This window comes from Danio rerio, chromosome 3 (assembly GCF_049306965.1).
Source record: "Danio rerio strain Tuebingen ecotype United States chromosome 3, GRCz12tu, whole genome shotgun sequence".
NCBI lineage: Eukaryota > Metazoa > Chordata > Actinopteri > Cypriniformes > Danionidae > Danio > Danio rerio.
Window position 1 is genome coordinate 18067990 of NC_133178.1, and position 9625 is coordinate 18077614.

Consider the following 9625-nt stretch of genomic DNA (forward strand, 5'->3'; position numbering starts at 1 on the left):
TGCAACAAAATTCAAATAGACAAATTTGTCCTAAAGATAAAATTAGATCACTGCAACAACATAAATTCAGTTTGTTTATAGCTATAACAACAATATTTAAAATGTAAAAATCATTTATTTGTCATTCCAATGGTTTTCAATGTACATGCCGCCTTCCGGTTTTTCAGCCAGTTTCTTGAACTTTCGCTCTTAATCAGGAGAAACTTTTGGAAGTCTATAAAAGCTGTTTGGCATTTTTTATTTTGGCCGATTAAACAAATACGAACAACATAAAACAAACATTTTTAATGTTCTGACAGCGATTCCTATAAAAAACACTTTCTGCCCTTCATCTGAATTTCGCGAGTCATCAATGACGTCATGTGAAAACAGCCTATAGTCAAAAAAACATTGCATTGATGATTTTTTCATGCTAAAATCATTCAATATTAACTAAATACCATGCTTAAAATATTGCACAAATATCCTACAACATCAAAACTTTAACAACTTTTCATATAAAGTCCATTGGATATAACTTAATTTGCTTTTACTTTAAAGGCGATTCCTACGCTTAATAGATATATTTTTATATTATATTGTAAATATTTTATTTTTTTAGAACCCTCCTATTTCAAACCTTCCAGATTCAGATGCTATCCATTTCAAATAGTGTAGTGGTCCAGGGTCACTCCTTAATTTGTGTGTGTGTTTATATAAAAATGTCGGTAACGCTTTACAATAACAATACATGAATAATGCTGTATGAATATGTAAACTAAACGTTACTTTATTATGAATTAATGATGAGTTAATGTATGCGCTAATCATAAACTAACTTTAACTACAACGTGACTTAATTGGAATAAAGGCACCTTAATTACTTATACATGACTTATACATGTACATGTCGTTAATTAATGCATTATTAAGCTAAATGTAACCAACACAAAGTCATAAGCTGGTAATGTATAATTATGTCATGACTTTACTTGGAGGGGCATCATTAACTCATTCTTAACTACTCATGAGCTCTTGTGTTTAAACTGTTGATATTGACTGAACACGTTTCTATTGTTATTCAGTGTAAACGCACTAGACAAACGTGCATAAGAAGCTTATGAGTAGTTAAGAGTGGGTTAATGACCATGTACCCATCCAAGTAAAGTCATGATATAATTATACATTAACATACCATGAGGTGATGATGGTTAAATCAAGCATAAGTGTGGTAATTAATACATTAATTAACAAACAATCATGTACTAACAAGTATTTAAGGTAGCCATTATTCACAAATGACTCATGTTGTAGTAAAAGTTAGTTCATGAACATGCATTATTCATAGTTAGTTCATAATCAAGTCATGTTTAGATTACATATTAATATATCGTTATTCAGGTATTTTTATTGTAAAGTGCCACCAAAATGTATTTTATAACCTTTTGTTTATTGTATACATTGTCATTTAAATTATATTTACACATCATTACACCTCTGAACTTCTCTGAACATCTCAGAGACAAAAACATTCCATGTAAAATTGTGATATTAGTTGTGAAATATACCAGTCAGGACAACAGAAGCAGAGCAAAATATGCCTTTCGGAAAAATTAAGTCCAAAAGTCACATAATAATAAATGTACAGTACAGAAAAAACACTGTAACTCTACCCCAACATTGGCTGAACTCCATAAATAAGTAGCTAGACAGGAAGATCCATACTGGAAGAAGTTGAGAGGTGAGCTGAAGCCTGAAGGAGCCACAAAAGATTAGTGTAAGAAATAATAACAACAATGATAAACATTTTCTACAATTATTTATCTGTGTCATTCTCCATTTTTCTGTATGTTGGGCAACTTCACCCTGAAACACACAGGTTAATTTAAAGTAAGATTGTGCTACAAATAATCCATAGACAACCGATATTCCATTGTGCTTTATTTTTATCTCACATGAAAATAATGCTACCCTTATTTTACATGCGTTTCAATGTGACACCAATATGACAAGCAGCATATCTGTGGTGTTTTTAATGTATTTAGATGAAATGATCTTCGTCAACATGATGACCATTTGCACTCATACTCGTATTTCAAAACTCTTGAAGATGCTATAGTTGTGTGGACATTAAAGCATGACCTTGTTTTTCTTGCAAATGGTACCTTACTGTACGGGAATATTTAATGTATCTTAAAGAACCGGAAATTGCTGAGACTCTTATTTCAGTGTGTTGATGTCCTTCCAACTGAAATGGAATATTAAGTAGGGACGAGGCTTTCCTTTTCACATGTCATTCCTTCATAACAACTGTAAGAGGGACGTAGTTAAGAAGATTGTGTCTGAAGCTGTCAAACTGACATAAACAGAGATGAACTGACCCTCCAAACGCAGAAGAAAATGTTCAGACTTTGATTAAAGATTACCAAAACAAACTTTTTTTTTTTCAGTGGCACAGAATTATTGTTTACCTAAAAAATAACAATGTGCACATGCAAAATAAACATTATACATTTTGATTTCCTGCATACTTTAAGTAATTGAGTTAATTAGTGTTCTGAAAGTACACTCACCGGCCACTTTATTTGGTATATCTTACTGGTACTGGGTTGGACCCCCTTTAGTCTTCAGAACTGCATTAATCCTTCGTGGCATAGGTACTGGGAATATTCCTCAGAGATTTTGGTCTATATTGACATGATAGCATCACGCAGTTGCTGCAGATTTGTCAGCTGCACATCCATGATGCGAATCTTCCTTTCTGCCACAACCCAAGGATGCTTTCATGTTGTTGACACCAAATTCTCAGAAAAGTCTACCATCCAAATGTGGCAGCAGAAATCGATACTCCTCAGACCAGGCAACGTTTTTTCAATCTTCTATTGTCCAATTTTGCGAAGTCTGTGCGAATTGTAGCTTCAGATTTCTGTTCTCGGCTGACAGGAGTGGCATTCGGTGTGGTCTTCTGCTGCTGTAGCCCATCCGCCTCAAGGTTGGACGTGTTGTGTATTCAGAGATGCTCTTCTGCATACCTCGGCTATAACAAGTTGCTGTTGCCTTTCTATCACCTCAAACCAGTCTGACCATTCTCCTCTGACCTCTGGCATCAACAAGGCATTTGTGCCCACAGAACTGCCGCTCGCTGGATATTTTCTCTTTTCCGGACCCTTCTCGCGTTCTGATCAGCGGTGTTGTCGCGGGCGGTAGGGGGGAGGGGGGTGTCGCGGGGGCACTTTTGATCGTTTTGGAAGGGCAATTTCTTTCCAAGACTAAAAAGGGCATGTGCACTGCACAGGTTGAGCCCTATGTGTGCATGTGCCTGCTTAAATCACCTTTCTTCCCCATTCTAATGCTTGTTTTGAACTGCAGCAGATTGTCTTGACCATAAATGCATTGAATTGCTGCCATTTGTTTGGCTGATTACAAAATTGTGTTAATGAGCAGTTGGACAGGTGTACCTAATAAAGTGGCCGGCGATTCTAATAGGTTTCCTTTTAATTTTTGATGGCTGTACCCAATTTATTAAATCAATTCACTGATCGTTTATAGTTTAACGGAAGTTTCTTCCGTAATACACACACCAAGAGTGATGAGGCGTAACAGAAAGGTGGAGACTAGCTGGGTTTGCCCTTGAAACAGTCGTCAAAAGACACATAATGTGCTCGCTTAAATGCTTATTGTGCAACTGATTTTGTAATAACAGTATCTAATTGTTTGACATTAATAGAGTACTTTATGTCCAGGAATGCAAACTATTGTCAGCCAAACGCATGATGCTTTTTGTGTTGGGACACAACAGTGCTGAGTGCAGTTTATATGCGCTGTATATGTGAGCGGCTGATGTTTGCACATGCTGACTAAATAGCCTGATTTGCTCAAAGGCCAACTGTTACTCGCAGAGTGAGTCTGTTGATAAATGAAGGTGTGGCAAACCTGCTTATCAGTACTACACTTCCCTCGCAACACCTATGACACAAAAACATGACCAGGTCACATTTGATCTACAAGTGAAATGTTACAAAGAAATCTAATGGCATGACTAAATCATCATGGGAGAAAATGTGTTAACTTGTCATTAAAATAACGCCAAAAATAAATCTGTGGCACATTATGTAAACCATGTTTTCATTAAAATATCCTAAAACCATGAGGACTGTGTTATACATTGTACTTACAATCCCAAATGTGTTGAAGAATGTTGTAAGTCCACATGAACTGGAAGAAGCTGCGACTGTTTTTTTTTTTACAAATTTATTTTATATTGTGACGCAGTTACTAGGGAAACGGAATATTAAATGAGTAAACAGTGGGATTCTGCCCGGTTGAACATTTCCTCAGTTAATTTAAAAGGGCTATTGAAACAAACTGCTCTTTTTGTTTTTTGTATTTGGAAACTGTACCTCACATCTTTTGGCACTGAAGTTGTTAAGAAACTTTGATATGATGCTTCTGTTTTTTATCAAAAAAAGGTACTTTTTCATTTAAATTTGCATTTTAAAAGCGAAATTTTTGCATATTTTAATTATGTTATTACTTTGTTATTAACCTATTTATTTAGTTAATTAAGTTTCATATTCATAAGTATAAATTTTACAACAAAAGTCCCAGTTTACTGTGATTTAAAAGGAACTGAAATATTGCTTTTGTACTATTCTGCGTAGTGCTATTAGAAAGGCTTAAAACTGCCTAACTGTGCTCTAGTTTCAAAATGTTTGATTCATGTAAAGCTCCTGCTTGTTTGTAATTGTAAAAATTTTAGTTAATTATTCCTACTCTTGTTTTTTTTTCTTTTTTTTTATTTACTTTTTATCACCCTGGCATTGTTTTATTTTGTTTACTATATTGTAATGTATCTGTTATCTAAAGCATAAAGATAAATAAGTAATAATAATGAGTAAACGGTGGGCGGGGCTTGTTTTTTCTACAGCGAGCTTAATAGAGTAGTAAAGTAGGCATTTCATCCAGAAAGATAATGGTTTTAGATGAGTTATTACAACCTAACAGACTCCGCCTCCTCACCATTTCTGTTTGTTGTCAAAATAATAGTTGGAGGCAGGGATGAGAAAAAATACATTGAAATAAATTATAATACCCAATACCTCAATTTTACATTTATCAAAGTAGACTAAAAAATACAGCAGCCACAAAACGTATCAAAATAAAATACTGTATTTTGAAAATACTTTTACAAGGGAGCATGACATTTCTTTGCAAACCTTCCATCAACTTGCCTATTCGATCAATCCTTTCTCTGCCACCTCGTTCGCCTCTACTGTACACGAGGAGGTATTCATGGAAATGTAACTTGTGTTTCTCTTTGATTTTAGTATAGATTTTGTACAAATTGCATACAAGAAAGGTGTCTTGAAGATGATCTCTTTAATCACTGTAAAAACTATTTCATGCAGATAATGAGTTTTAATATAGCACCATATCTCTCTATTATATTTATACTATATCTATTGTGAAAATTGCCACCATCTCATAAATGTCTTATATTTTAAAATGGTGATAAATGAAAAATTTGTTATTTAAAATAATTTGCTAAATAAATCTAGTTGTTTAAAATATAAAAACGTAAAGCCAGGATTTCTGAAATCTACTAAAATCTCCAGTTTCAGTCTTTTTTTTTTTTTTTTTTTTTGCAATTGTACTTTTCAATAGACAATATAACACACGATATCTGTTTTTGCAGCCATAAAACCTGGGTTGTGAGTTTATGACCAGTGTGTAGACTGGAGTATTATTAAATATTTTTGCCTCATACTGATAAACTGTCAAAGTTTGTAATTAAAACAGTATAAAGAGCACCTGCAGATCAGCTACTGCCGTTTGAAACAAGCAATGACGTTTTGTAGGTGTTGCCACTTTAGCACTTATTTTTACGTTGTTTGTCTTATTTTCCTGTCTTATTTTGACTTGCTCCTGAATCTACCCCTGCTATTTGTCTGCTATTTTCTTTATATGTTTTCCAAAATTACCATCTAAACTTCAAGCACTAATCAACTTCTTCAATATTAATCCATTTTCTAGTCTAGTCTTGGCAAACAACTGAGAAAACACCACTATTAGGGCCACATTTTTGTGATGTCTTCATTCAGACTTCTTACAAAGTATTTGACAGTATTTTAAAGATAGAAAAATACAAGACACTGAAATACAAAATATTCAGCCATTTTCATAAACCCCTTCAAATACAAATTACAAAGTACTGTTTTGTAATTAAAAGACAAATTTGAAATACATGTATCATAAATACTTCCCATCCCAGGTTGGAGGGAAGCTCAACACCTCAGCCAGATGGGCCTACAATTAATTTTTTTTCCTTAATGAAATACACAGATGAATTGTTCACCACAAATCCAGCAATGCGAGATAAAAAAAAAAAAAACATACAGTTAGTTTTGATTTCATTTGTACTTTAAATCCAGAGAAATAAGCGATTTTAACCAGAGACGCGAATCATGTCCTAATCATGTCATACATTCCCAATTTGCGGTTTGATTTTATAGAAAACATGAAAAGACCAAAAACGATTGAATATGTTGTGTGTTTTATTAGATTGGACAGAGCAGCATTAAAACAGAATCTTAAAATGTAATTAGTCTGATAAAACATTAGCGTTTCTTCTCCAAATGATCATGAGCCGAAGAACTGGAAGTTGTGTATTGTGGCATAATAAAAGCTCTGCTGCCCGTATCGCAGCAAAGTTTCTTGATTATTACGTCGGAATGAATCCATAGTTAGTCACACTGCAGAGAAAATAGCAACTTATAATTTCCATCGGTCTTAGTACATAATTTAACTGCAGATGAGTCAAGCTTTACAACTCTTTAGTCATTTTTGAGAGAGACGCTAATGGTCTAATCTGCAGAGTTGGGCAGTAGCGTCGCTACAAGTAGTGATGCTACCAGCTTAACTACATTTCTCAGTAGCATGGCGGTATCATCAATACTTTTTTAATCAAATAGCTTTTTAGTAGCGAAGCTAATATATTAGTCAAGTAATGCAGTAGCATCCACACCAGCTACGTACAGTTTGCAGATCAATAAGTGACGGCACTGGCATTCACAGAACTGTGCAGGCCGTTGTTCAACCGAATACAGGAAATCCATATGATAGCAAGAATGATGATTTCTTCTTCTTGTTTTATGATGGTCAGAAGTTTCTTTTTTGGCGCGTTACTGCCACCTCTTGCTTTGGTTGGTGATGTCACCAACAAATTAGGCTAACACAAGAAATTTGACTGAGGGAGAGTAGTTATTTCTGAAGCAGGATTCCTCGAGACCATAACTGGAGAAAGTACATGCTAAATTGTAGTAACCTAAAGGCTAAAGTATACTATAGTAATAATATTAGTTCTAGATAGTTAATGATACTACATTATGTAGTGTAATTCATTAATGAAGACGTGTGTGTGTGTGTGTGTGTGTGTGTGTGTATATATATATATATATATATATATATATATATATATATATATATATATATATATATATATATATATATATAATATAATGCTTATTCATAAATATTTCCCTTTACTATAAATTAGTATAGTATTTTAAATGTGTAACACCTGGTGTTATTGAATTTTTTGTTTGTACTGTTATATACTATCATTTGGTTTTGTTTGGAGCATATTATTAGCAGTAAATAATTGAACTGAACACTTCTGCCTCAGATGTTTCACTGACAGTTACTGATTAACTTGGATTAAATTTACTCCTAATTAAAAATGAAAATGGAAAAAATAGCCTAGATGTAGCTAAGCTACTTTTGCCCTGTAGCTTTTAGCTCAGCTTGCTACATTTAACAGAGGGTAGCTTTTAGTGTAATTAAGCTACATTTTAAGTAGAGTAGATACATTTCCCAGAGGGTAGCTTATAGTGCAGTTAAGCTACATTTTAAGTAGAGTAGCTAGCTTAGCTCACTACATTTTTTCAAGTAGCTTACCCAACACCGCTAATCTGATTCAATGATCTTTGCTAAGCTAAGCTAAAAGTGCTCTCGCCTGACCTGGAGATCGGCTGAATTGATTAAAAAATGGTAAAACTATTTAACTTTAAGGGACTTATAAAATGAGCGGAAGGAAGAGCAACGATTCCACACTCAGTCATAGCCTTTGTTTGTTGTAAATACACAACCTCTAGTGGCCAAATTGTGGCTTTAATTCAAAATACTAATTCTTAATTGTAATTTTAAGGTTTTTGTGAGCCCCATTTATAAATCAGACATAATTTCATGCGGTTAAATTTGATAATCTGACATCTGACCAGAAAAACAAAGCATTCCTAGACTGTGTTTGATGATCCTCTGCATTTATTCATTTATGGGTTGTGGGAGGTCTGTGCACACTGGGACCCAGTGAACACAGAGAGCTTATTGTTAACCTCCCAGCTCCTTTTCTGCTCCGGAATGTCATAACCAGCATTCAGGGCAAGAGATTTTGACCAACATACTGAGGGAGTTTCCTAATAGAATCTTGTTTGTTCAGTTATCAAAGAGTTGTGCTCAAACCTGCTTATTTTAACCTCCTTCCAATGTGTGCTCTGCATTATAAAATGTTGATTCTTAAAAATAACTGTATCATGTGGTGAGATCTATTTTGACTTTTCTCTAAACTCAACAATTTTATTTCACATGACGGTTTTTTGATGGTTCTAACTTCTGCATCGTTCATTTTAAAAGTTAATTTTTAATGTTTGCTTCCAGATTTAGAGGCCTTATCTACTATAAATACATCAAAAACAAATTCAGTAGACTTGTTATTTTAATATTATGTTGCAGAACACAGTGCAACTGACATGGGATAAAGTTAAGGTTAGGGACAGTTTTGGTTGTATATGTGTCAGGAATTGGTCAACAGTGTAATCAAATGCATTTGCAGGAATTCATTTCAGATGTAATTGCAAACAGGTGCTTTTGAAATATCAGTGCACTGTAAAAATATGTATGTAGACAAGTGCATTGAACTAAATATAAGTACATAGTAGATAAGGTGGTATAAGTAAGCGCCATCTTGTTGTACCATCACAAAGAGGCAACAAGTCACTTTCCAAAACCTTTTCATTCAACGTTCTTCGCTGGTGGAATGATCTTTCCATTCCCACAAAGACTGCAGAATCACAAACATTATTCTAAAGACACCAAAAAAAAAACTAAAAATCTCTTGCAGAATCACCTGTGAACAAAATCAGCATCCCCTCTTCTCTACTTTCCCCTCACCACACTACACGACACCGCCAAAACATTATGCAATTCTGAGTGTACCTCACACAGGTGAGTGGGCTTGACAAACCACTGTAGAAAATGCACTCTCTGACACTTTGGTTCAATCCCAATTCTATTTTTGACCCCTACCCCTTCCCCTTTACAACCGAGGGTTAAGGTAAAGAGCTTTAAAAATTAACCCTAAAAATCGGGACAGCACTACAGCACCTGCACACGCAATCATTTGTCATCGCTATCTCATGCTTCATATGAGATCAGACCATCACGACTACTGTAGTTATTCCAGTTGTGCTATTTTTTTTGGTATTTATCTTCAGGAAATCACTGAAGACATTGATTATGTTATCATAACGATCTAATGTGACAACAAGATTGTATCTGTACTGTGTATTTACACAGTGGCCATATTCAT